A 13,138-nucleotide genomic window follows, 5' to 3' on the forward strand; every position below is an offset into this window, starting at 1 on the left:
CGATATCAGGAGAATTCTCCATTACATGTGGTTCGAAAGCTTGAAGCGATTTACATTTACAGATGGTTTTGGTTTTACAAATGATACGTTGAAAGTTCCTGAAAATACAAGAAAATCACTGCTTCAACCACCTGTCTTTGATTTGTGTTTTCTTGGGAAAAGCGATGGTCTGCGGTAGGTCAAGGTTGGCTAGTTTTTAAAGAGTCTTCTGCTAACCTTTATTATGTTTATTGTCCTTTCTTTCCGTTTGTCGCTCTGTCTTCCTCATAGTTTGCTTACCTGTCTGAATCGCCTTGGCTTTTTAGCTCTGTCTCGTCTGATAGTTGATGCTTGTAAACATTCATAATTTATTCTTGGCACCTGTTCACTGAGTGATAGAGTCCAGCCGTTATTATTAAGAGAAAATTGATCATTCATAATCATATTATTCATATTTTTATAAATTTAGTGAAATCCGTAGGCTTAAGCGCTGTCTATTCCTGTGTAGGTAATGTAGTGTTACATCCATCTAAAACGAAGCACAACATTTCTTAGATCTTTCAAAAAGAAAAAAAGGTAAATACAATAAAAATTACTGCCAGGACCGCGTGAACAACACATCTATGTATGAAAAAAAGAAAAAAAAATTATGTTCGTTGCAGTCTCAAAAGCAGAAACCTTTGCTGTAATGCTCCCAAATTGAGCGGCTTTTTAATGAAATGCCACCGTCCCTGTCATCTGCCCGAGAACAAAGAGGCTCGCCTGACTCAGCGGTTTCCGAGACCCCTGATGACGTCATTAGTGAGTGTGTTTGTTGCTGTCTCTTCCGGCACCGGATGTTGACAACTGCAGAAGAATCCGACAGAAAAGAGTAAACGGTTCCATTCCGAGGTCCCCGAATGCCTGTTTGCACAATAGAAGAGAAATGTCGATGATAAAAAATCCGGGTTTCGGAAAATGCCGCTTTTAGTAAGGTGCATACAATTCGTTATTCTCATACTGAGGCTTGATCGAAGAGAGAGAGAGAGAGAGAGAGAGAGAGAGAGAGAGAATAATTCAGTCCTATTTTTCTTCATACAGACACCTATTTTTCTTCATACAGACACACACACACCCATATATATATATATATATATATATATATATATATATATATATATATATATATATATATATATATATATATATATATATATATTGTCACGATGCGTATGAAGTACCTGGTTATTACACAACTAATCTCAAGATTCAAAAATATACCTCACTTCAGCCAGATACCTGAACTCTCATAACATTAATTGTTACGACTGAATACTCTAAAGGTAACAGTGATCCTTAAGAAAAAACTTATTTATCAATCACTTGAAAAATCAAACTAAGTTCGTCAGAATATGTGTGAGGTATAAAAAATTAAACTAGAAATCTTCTAGAGTAAAAGGGCATCACTCCATCAAAAAAAACTCTAACTGTTTCCCTGGTCTTAATTCACTTTAGCAAAACTAAAAGAACAAAACATGTTTATCACTTTGCCTTATGCACACACAATCAATCCTATTCACTGGTGATCAATAAATGAAACACTGTTTTTCTAAAAATGTTAAATACAAAAATTTATTTTCAGATTCAAAGTTTATAACTAGAATTCACAATTAATTAGAATTCACAATCTGAAAAATTTACTATTAGTTGAAAATAACACAAAACTCAATGAATTCTTGAATTAAATTATGAAACAAAACTAATTCACAAAAACTTTATCAGGAATTTAAATTAATCAAGCAAAATTTAAACTATCAAGAATTACTCAAGATTTAAAAAGAAAATCTCAATAAATGAAATCAAGTATGCAATGTTAAATTAAGTATGCAATGTTAAATTAAGTATGCAATGTTAAATTAAGTATGCAAAGTCTGCAATGTTAAATTAAGTATGCAATGTTAAATTACCAAGAAATATTTACAATGCTATGTAAATAAATGTTACATCACAAACATAAAAAATGTGAAAATATAAAGAAATTGTAAATAGAAAAACACACAAAAATACACGTAAGATTTATCAATAATGATTTCACTTGTTCAAAATTTCCTAACTTATCACACCATAACCTCCTAACTTATCATACCATGGTATCAATAAGTAAAATTTCACGTTACCTTACACAACTTGTGAAAACCTCTGTAAATCACTTGCTGCAGCTGCGTTACACAATACACACTTTTTTACCAGGCGCCGTTACGAACTAAATAACTTTGCTAAATTCAGATCTCAAAAGTTAATGTTAAAAGTGACCACAAAATTTACGTTAAAAGTAATCTCTTCCTAATTAGGAATGAGAGAGAGAGAGAGAGAGAGAGAGAGAGAGAGAGATGGAACCAAATCGACTGGTCTCAGAAATCAGAATGAAACAAATTTTAGGATTCCAGTAATACGTGAAACAATTACATGATGTCATTAAAGCATTTTGGGTACGAGATACAAAAGTTCTAGAAGCAGGAGGTGACGTCATTAAAGCGTTTTAAAAGTGAGATACAATGGAGAAGCTTCTAGAAGGAAAGTTACATCATCCCAGCAAAACGTTTTGAACGCATCTTACAAAACATGACGTAATTGATCAGGACACGTATTCTTTCTCTCAAAGTGGCGAACGTGACTCAAACAACGCATGCAACAACATGAAATCACTCGTCTTGAGCCCGTATGGGACGAATTGGCGTTTGTTTTGCAAATCTGTCATCGCTAACCCAAAACAAAGCGTTCCCTCTTATCTCAACTGATGACAACTGAAATGAAACAAGCCTTTATGGAAACACACACGTGTTCACATACTACGCTTTTACCAAGAAAGATATTCGTTCTAAATTACGTTACTATTAAAATTATAACAACACTTCTAAATTACGCTATCAAGTAATCATTAGTACTTTTGAGATCTGATGTCAAACTAAATATGACACTTCAACAACCATTATCATTAAACATAACACATGAAAAAAAGTAAATATGTCAAAATCATAGGAGGATATACGTATTACAAGGCAACATCATGAAATTCCTCCCCGAGAAGATTACTTATCCCGGTTTGAATCCAACGATTCACAACGGGATAAATAATCTGCTATGACATTATCTTTTCCTGAAATGTGTTTAACACTTACATTATATGGTTGCAGGCATAAAGACCACCTGGTCAGTCTCATATTATTATTTTTCATCTTATTGATGAATGAGATTGGGTTGTGATCCGACAATACTAAAATTTCTTCATTCCTAGGTCGGTTCACATACACTTCAAACTTTTTCAATGCTGTGATTAATGCTAATGTTTCTTTTTCAATTGTTGAGTATGTTTTCTGGTGCTTTTTCAACTTTGAAGACATAAAACATACTGGATGTAAGATTCCGTTGTCATCTTTTTGAAGTAGAACAGCTCCAATTCCACAGTCGGATGCATCAACTTGTATCACGAACTTTTTATTGAAGTCTGGAGCTTGAAGCACTGGTCTTGAAGTTAATATGGCTTTAACCTTCTCAAATGATTCTTGACATTCTGGAGTCCAATCAAACTTTCTTTTAGGACTGGTTAAGTCAGTTAAGGAGCTACTACGGCTGAGAAATTTGGACAGAACCGGCGATAAAATCCAGCCATGCCCAAAAATCTTTGTAGCTGTTTCCTCGTAGCAGGAGGGGTAGCCTTACGGATACCTTCTACATTAGCGTCAATAGGAGCGAGAAGGCCTTTTCCAACTTCAAATCCTAGGTACTGTACAGTTGCCTTTCCAAACTCACTTTTTGTAAGTTGATTGTTAGTCCTGCTTCCCGAAGTTTCTTGAACACTTTCCTTAATATCTTCAGATGTTCTTCCCATGTATTAGAATAAATCACAATGTCATCAAGGTATACACCTACTCCTCCTATTGATCCTAGTAGTTGATCCATCACTCGCTGGAATGTTGCAGGTGCATTCATCAGACCAAACGGCAAAACAGTGTATTGATACAGTCCAAAAGGAGTAATGAAAGCTGACAGCAACTTAGCATTCTCATCTAAGGGAATTTGATAATATCCTTTCAACAAGTCTATCTTGAAACAAATTTGGCTTGCCCAATATTATCAAGTAATTGATCAATAAGAGGCAAGGGATAATTGTCAGCCACACTGATGGAATTCAGTTTCCTATAATCAGTACACATCCTAAATGAGCCATCTGGTTTCTTCACTAACACACAAGGAGAACTATAATGACTTGAACTGGGTTCTGCTAATCCATGCTGCAACAAATATTCAACTTCTTTCTTCAAAACATCTCGATGAAAAGGCGATAAGTGATAAGCTCTCATTTTAAAAGGTTTTCCATCTTCTGATCTTTATCTCATGCTTTGTCAGATTGGTACACCTAGGTACATCTGCAAAAATTTCAGGGAAACTTTGAATAACTTCACTTAATTCACTACTTTGCTCAACACTCAGATGTTTTAGTTTATCTTCCAAATTTTCTAATATTGAAGAATTGTTCATCTTGTTTTCAGCTCCTAATTCGTAGCCGTCATCGTCCTCTGTAGATGAAGTTGTTTGTGTTATTGACACTGTTTCAGTTTTAGTCTCTGAGAAGTAAGGTTTCAAAAGATTCACATGTATCTTCCTCTGTCGTTTTCTTCTTCCTGGTGTTTCAATCACATAAGTTCGATCACTTAACTTCTCTATTATCCTATAAGGACCTTGAAACTTATTGGTAAGGGGAAATCTTTTCACTGGTAAGAACACTAGAACTTGCTGTCCAATACTAAAATTTCTTAGCTTAGTTTTAGCATCATATTTCCTTTTCATTTTCTCTTGACTTATTTTCAAATTTTCTAAAGAGATTTTCTAATTTCTCTTAATCTTTTCCTCAAGTTCTTCACATATTCTCCTTGGATTTCCTCTTGATTTTCTTCCCAATTCTCTGCAAGAATCTTCAATGGACCTCTAATGTCTCGACCAAAAATCATTTCATTTGGTGAACATCCCATGCTTTCTTGATAAGCATTCCTAACTTCAAATAACATTAAAGGTAAACCAGCATCCCATTCTCTTCCTGATTCATTACAATACTTAGTTAACATACTTTTCAATGTCTGGTGGAACCTTTCCAAGGCTCCTTGAGTCTCTGGATGATAAGCAGTTGATAACTGTTGTTTTACTCCTAACAAGTTCATCACATCCTGGAATAATTTTGAAGTAAAGTTCGTTCCTCTATCACTTTGCACAATTTCTGGTATTCCAAACTTGGAGAAAAACTCCACCAACTTCTCAGCAATTACCTTTGCACTTATACTTCTTACAGGAATCGCCTCAGGATACCTAGTCACTGGACACATTAATGTTAATAGATATTCATTTCCTTTCTTTGTTTTCGGAAGTGGCCCAACCACATCTATAATTACCTTGCTAAAGGGTTCTCCTCTAACTTCTATGGGTTGCAGGGGGGCTTTCTGAATGGTTTCATTCGGTTTTCCAGCTATCTGGCATGTGTGACACACACTGCAAAATTTGCTAACGTCCTTGTGAAGTCCAGGCCAGAAAAAATACTTCATAATCTTCTCAACAGTCTTCCTGATTCCCATATGTCCAGACTCGTGCGCTACTGCTACAACTTGTTTCCTCAATGGATATGGAATCAAAATTTGATGATATTCACCCCATTCAGCATTTCCTGGTATATCTGCAGGTCGATGCTTTCTCATTAGCAATCCTTCCTTTAGATAATAACAGGTAGAGGTTTGTTGCATCTCTTCTTGATCAACAACTCTGAAGAACAAATCAGCCAACGTTGTATCCCTCTTCTGCAGTTTCATTAGCTTCTCTCTTGTCACTTGACCAACTTCAAGGGCTGAACTCTCCATATCTGCTAACTCTGCTTCTGTAGTTTCATTACCATCATCAGGAACACTTTGACTACTCGGAGTCTCTTCAATAACAACAGGATCCTCTTCTTCTTGGGAAATCTCTTCACTACTAACACTAGGGGAAACTTCACTTTCCTGGAACAGTTCTTCTAATCTTAAAGATCCTTCACTTGATTCTTCTAGTGCAGGTAAATCCTCAGTATTTTCACTTGCAGACATAGTTCTCTTCATACTCCTGGTAGTTACACAACTTGGAAACAGGTGGGGGTTTTTCTTCTCTAAATCTGCAGTAGGACTAACCCTTAACGGTTTGTCTGTCACTATAGGACAAGGAACAAATGGTACACTACCAACTTCATTACCCAGTAAAACATGTACACCTTCAACAGCTAGTGAGTCCTTTACAGCAAAATCAACATTTCCTGTCACCAATTCACAGGACAAATGCAAGCGGCATATAGGAGTTACCTCTTCTCCTCCTATACCCTTCAAAATAACTGAATCTCCAGTGAGATTCTTCTCCAACTGTGGGTGAGCACCACGAACTACCACACTATGGTTACTCCCCGTATCACGTAATACCTTGACTGGTACCTGCACACTTCCTCCTTGAGTTGTCAGCGTACCTTCATAGATATATGGCTTAAAAGCCTCCAAGCTGCTCAGCCACTCACTGCTTGCAGTTACATTTCCACTGGTTGCTAAACACTCCGCTTGTTTAGTCTCAGTCTCTTCCCACACTGCTCTTTGTAGTTTGCTTCACCTGGTTACCTTTAACCACTTGACCAACTGGTTTGGTCTGCTGTTGTGTCTGATAACAATCTCGACTGTAGTGTCCTACTCTTCCACACTTGTAGCAGACAACATTAGTCTTCTGTATCTGTCTTGAAAACTGACTGGATGATGAGGATTTAACATTTAATTGCTGAGGGGTGTTACCTGACTTTGTATTGGCATAGCCACTAGAAGGATTTCCAGTTGTAATGTTCCTGAAATTTGGATGAGATCTGAAACCTGTGCGTTGTTGGTTCTGGTATTTGACATTATAATTTCTTTTGCTAGAAATTATATTAAAATCTTCACTCAATGTAGCAGCTTTGTCAAGTTTTTTAACCTCTCTCTCTTTAAATAGGCTCTTATGTGTTCAGGAATTCCTCTAAGATATTGTTCTAGAACTACTAACTCCTCAAGTTCGTCCATAGATTTAACTTTAGCAGCCTCCAACCATCGTTTAAAACATCTTCTTACTTTGTAAGCATAATCCAAGAAAGTTATCTTGTCATCCTTTCTCAAAGATCTGAATCTTTCATTATAATATTCAGGGGTCATCTGGTAAACTTGTAGCACATTATGTTTGAGTACCTTGTACTCTTTACACTGATCAGCTGATAAGGCTAAATAGGCACTTCTTCCTTTACCAATGAGAACACTCTGTAACAAGACAGACCATTTATCCTCTGGCCATCCCATACCTGAAGCTACTTTTTCAAAGTGATCAAAAACTCATCTGGGGCTTCTTCTGTAAATTTCGGAATTAATTTCTGCACTCTTACTACATCAAATACAGGGTCTGAATTACCTTGAGTAGGGTTAGACGGTATTACAGGTAATGTGGATCGAGCTTTTATTAACTCCATCTCCCTTTCATGTCTTGCTCTTTCTCTCTCCTCTTTTGCTCTTTCTCTTTCTTCTTCTGCTGCTTTTTCTTCTTCTCTTTCCTTTCTTTCTCTTTTCTCTCTATCTTCTCTTTCTCTTTCTGCTTGCATTTTCTCTCTTTCAGCCTGTATCCTCAGCTTAATTAAATTTTCTTCTGCTTTTATACGTCTAAGTTCTGCTTCTGCATCACTTTTCTCTTTCTTTTGCTCATGTTTATCTGTAAATTCTGCCTCAGCTGCATTCAACAATTCCTGTGCCTCTCCTAACTCTTCATCTACTTTACCAGAGTCCATCAACGCTTGGATTGCAATATATTTGATTTGTGCCTTAATCATACCACTAGACACATTACCCCCACATGCTACTGCTAAAGCAATCCACTGTGCCTTAGTCAGGTTGGATTCAGATAACTCTTGGATGGAAGGAGCTGCTAAAAACCTCTGAACATTGAACAGAGCCATTTTCTCTAAGTTACTCAACTAAATAATTCACAATACAAAGCAAAAATAACTATGTGGTCACTCTCCTATCAAAATATATCCCTAACACCACCAGTATAAACCATAAACCAGAGTGATATTTTGTTTTGTTCCACGGGTCTCTGGGCACCAAACAATATTATGTCACGATGCGTATCAAGTACCTGGTTATTACACAACTAATCTCAAGATTCAAAAATATACCTCACTTCAGCCAGATACCTGAACTCTCATAACATTAATTGTTACGACTGAGTACTCTAAAGGTAACAGTGATCCCTTAAGAAAAAACTTATTTATCAATCACTTGAAAAATCAAACTAAGTTCGTCAGAATATGTGTGAGGTATAAAAAAATTAAACTAGAAATCTTCTAGAGTAAAAGGGCATCACTCCATCAAAAAACTCTAACTGTTTCCCTGGTCTTAATTCACTTTAGCAAAACTAAAAGAACAAAACATGTTTATCACTTTGCCTTATGCACACAAATCAATCCTATTCACTGGTGATCAATAAATGAAACACTGTTTTTCTAAAAATGTTAAATACAAAAATTTATTTTCAGATTCAAAGTTTATAACTAGAATTCACAATTAATTAGAATTCACAATCTGAAAAATTTACTATTAGTTGAAAATAACACAAAACTCAATGAATTCTTGAATTAAATTATGAAACAAAACTAATTCACAAAAAACTTTATCAGGAATTTAAATTAATCAAGCAAGATTTAAACTATCAAGAATTACTCAAGATTTAAAAAGAAAATCTCAATAAATGAAATCAAGTATGCAATGTTAAATTAAGTATGCAATGTTAAATTAAGTATGCAATGTTAAATTAAGTATGCAAAGTCTGCAATGTTAAATTAAGTATGCAATGTTAAATTACCAAGAAATATTTACAATGCTATGTAAATAAATGTTACATCACAAACATAAAAAATGTGAAAATATAAAGAAATTGTAAATAGAAAAACACACAAAAATACACGTAAGATTTATCAATAATGATTTCACTTGTTCAAAATTTCCTAACTTATCACACCATAACCTCCTAACTTATCATACCATGGTATCAATAAGTAAAATTTCACGTTACCTTACACAACTTGTGAAAACCTCTGTAAATCACTTGCTGCAGCTGCGTTACACAATACACACTTTTTTACCAGGCGCCGTTACGAACTAAATAACTTTGCTAAATTCAGATCTCAAAAGTTAATGTTAAAAGTGACCACAAAAATTTACGTTAAAAGTAATCTCTTCCTAATTAGGAATGAGAGAGAGAGAGAGAGAGAGAGAGAGAGAGAGAGAGAGAGAGATGGAACCAAATCGACTGGTCTCAGAAATCAGAATGAAACAAATTTTAGGATTCCAGTAATACGTGAAACAATTACATGATGTCATTAAAGCATTTTGGGTACGAGATACAAAAGTTCTAGAAGCAGGGAGGTGACGTCATTAAAGCGTTTTGGGTGCGAGATACAATGGAGAAGCTTCTAGAAGGAAAGTTACGTCATCCCAGCAAAACGTTTTGAACGCATCTTACAAAACATGACGTAATTGATCAGGACACGTATTCTTTCTCTCAAAGTGGCGAACGTGACTCAAACAATGCATGCAACAACATGAAATCACTCGTCTTGAGCCCGTATGGGACGAATTGGCGTTTGTTTTGCAAATCTGTCATCGCTAACCCAAAACAAAGCGTTCCTCTTATCTCAACTGATGACAACTGAAATGAAACAAGCCTTCCTGGACAACACACGTGTTCACATACTACGCTTTTACCAAGAAAGATATTCGTTCTAAATTACGTTACTATTAAAATTATAATAACAATTCTAAATTACGCTATCAAGTAATCATTAGTACTTTTGAGATCTGATGTCAAACTAAATATGACACTTCAACAACCATTATCATTAAACATAACACATGAAAAAGTAAATATGTCAAAATTATAGGAGGATATACGTATTACAAGGCAACATCATGAAAATATATATATATATATATATATATATATATATATATATATATATATATATATATATATATATATATATATATATATATATATATATAGATATATATCACTCAATGAATGTCATGATTTATAACTGATTGCAGTTGCAGGAGTTGTTATGGATGTATGTGTATCAATCCATTATTATGCCTTTATGTAAAAAATATAATATAAAAATTAATTTAAAAATTAATATAAACGAAAAAAAAACAGTTAGTGACTGCAAGCATTTGATAATCGTCAACTGCAATTTCAAATCTGAAAGTGAATCATTTGCATCACAGCTTCCTCTGACCTGTTTGATAACACATGAATTGTCATACTTTGGTTTGGCATCAAATTCCCTTTATGATTACTGAAGATACAGCTCTTTGTCTACAGTTACAGCCAGTTGTGAAAACGACCTATAATTTATCTCCATTTCTTGCATTTGTTATTTTAAATTAGAGGAACAAAGGGCAGTCCTCTTCTGGAGGAAACAATGTCTATGATTTGTGCCACTGCCTTCTAAATAGGTTTATTTCAAGCAAATGACAATAACCTTTAATAATCTTCTGTATTTTCACCCAATAGATAATTTCACAAGTTTCATTTAAAACCATCATTAGTATTTAATATTAAACTTGGTACGTTTAAACAGAAAAACCCAAAGCATAACCTTAGCTGAGTCATTTAATGTTAACTTTAACCAATCCTGGGAACTTATTTTATTCTCAATTTTTAAACCTTATCTGAGGTAATGATATTTATTTCATAATAAAACGGGGGACTAGTTATTAAATAATAATAGAGGAAACATAATAATATACGTTGCAAAACCAAAATTAAAGAAAAAAAAAAACTGTAATAAATGAACAGCATTCATCACTAACCACTCTGGGTCAGTCTAATAATGACTCTCGCAATGTTCCATAATTTATTTTAATGGCATGATCAAAATATTGCTTACCTGTATCCATTATGAACCATTTTCAAGTCAGCACTAAATGATATAGGTTTTTTTTTTTTAAGTAAGAAGAATATATTCATGACATCATTTGACTCATGAAATGAAAATAACCTATTTGGATTATAAATCCTCAAAGCATTATTGGTTAATTTCTTCACAGACTTTAGATACACACACACACATGCACTAAATCCAAATGGAAGAATATGAAGAACTTCTGAGAGAGAGGGAGATCGAACCCTCATCCAGAATACAGAAGGTCACGTTACCCAGCAAGTGACAATGTTTGAAAATCTTTTTCATGTAGTACACAAGGTTTGGACATGAGTTATACTAAATATGTTAGAAATAATTGTTCTTCCATTTGGTTCCTAAAAGGAGATAGTAGAATATCTTAGAAAAGTATATTAGAAACTAAAGAGTAACATCACAAGAATGTCAGGGTTTTAATTCTTGTCTTCAAATACATTTTAGAGGTTTCTAGATAAATAACACATCTGTTTTACCAAAGTATTCAGAAATTCAAACATTCCAGTAACCCTGAAAATGCATTGCCTTGAAAACTTTTTTTAGCAATATTTTGGAGGATATTTAAGAATTAAAATTAGGTTAAATCGCCAACAGGCTTATTGTCCCAGAGGAAGTATCTTCAGCCTTACTAAATCAAAGGAGTTCTGAAACCTAGAAAGAAACGAGGCAGTATTTTATCTCTTCAATATTGGAAACTGAAGCTTCCCTGAAGATTTACCAACTTCTTCCAGAAAGTCTGATTTTTATTTTAGCGGGTGATCTTCCAATAAACATGATGAAAAAATCTCTTTCACTGGATCCCTGCAGATATCAATGACCCACACACAAGATCTACACAGTTTCACACATCAGCTCAAATAATTTCTTGACGTTTAAGAAGCTACTGCCTCTTTCTAATTCATTAAACTAGATTAAGATTCCTAAATGTCAAATTATTTTCCAGATTAAATTATTTTATTATTATTATTATTATTTTAATGGGTGAATTATTAAGATTATTTATCAAAACAAAACTGGTCATGATGGGACATTAAAAGAGATTTGGGTAGGGAAAATAAAATTATGAGAATTTTTGGAAGAATCGAGCATCCTTAAAACATTTTACGGTTACCAGTGAAGTAGGAACTTTGGAAGCAAATAAGGATAGTCTTAATCTTCAACAATTTTTCTGCTCCTGACTTTCCCTGCGCTTATTATCAACAATTTGGAAGGTATTTCTGGAGGAGGGAAGGTCTCAATGAAACCATTTGGCTTTTTGAAAAATAGAATTCTATGGGCTTTTAAACTGAAAGAAATGTTAGATGGGCAAAAAAAAAAATAAATTGCGTAAAAATTGGTGGAAGGAGTTTCATTAAAAGGAACTAGGTATTTCGTTTAAAATATATCAAATTTATGTCGATGATAATCTAAAAACATCTGTGCAACTTATTCTTGTATAACGACCTATTATTAAATGCAAACTTTAGATTTACAAGTTTTCAACAGGACTTAACGTCAGGAGGAGAATGTTGAGAATCGATGCATTTCTGGTCGCTGTTTTCGGTTGTCTAAAAGAAAAAAATCTTTTCATCTACCCGGCAAAGATTTTGTTAACACGCCATTTGGACATCAGGCATTGCAATACTTGTGAAAAATTTTGGCAGTACACTGACAGCTGTCACCCCTTTTGGATACCTCACAGGTGTTGAAATTTCATGGTTCAGTGGACGTGGTACCAACATTTTTTGAAGTCTGCCCTTTATAACAAAACACTTATCAGGAAGACATCAGTAGTCGCGGTACCTTGTAAATTTGTTGAAAAAATTGCATTACATTATGAAGCTATAAAATAAGCTTTTATTGAAGACACACTTATAAACAAATTGAAGGTGCAACATTCTAAAGATGGCAATAACTATCGAGAGTATTGAAGCTTAGGTACTTGGAATTAATTCCATAAAAAACAAAAGACTGATAATGATATATATGTTGTTATAGAGACAGACTGAAATTATCATTGGTATGCGAACCATGGTTTCCGTCATAAATATCTGTTCACAATGACCCGGAGCACTTTTGATTCCAACTGGCCTTTATATTCCTGCCGTAATTAATGCTAGTTATTTTCAAATAATTCCTTTTTTTTGTCTG

The 13,138-nt window shown here is 34.3% G+C and overlaps 1 non-coding gene across 1 annotated transcript; it reads right to left on the reverse strand.

Annotated features, from left to right (window-relative positions):
• Positions 1 to 11,408: 11,408 nt before the first annotated feature.
• Positions 11,409 to 11,505, reverse strand: LOC136830026 (small nucleolar RNA snoR27). Its single transcript, XR_010850534.1, has one exon. It is a non-coding gene; the product is annotated as a small nucleolar RNA snoR27 (small nucleolar RNA).
• Positions 11,506 to 13,138: the final 1,633 nt, after the last annotated feature.

This window comes from Macrobrachium rosenbergii, chromosome 45 (assembly GCF_040412425.1).
Source record: "Macrobrachium rosenbergii isolate ZJJX-2024 chromosome 45, ASM4041242v1, whole genome shotgun sequence".
In the NCBI taxonomy this organism is placed as follows: Eukaryota; Metazoa; Arthropoda; class Malacostraca; order Decapoda; family Palaemonidae; genus Macrobrachium; species Macrobrachium rosenbergii.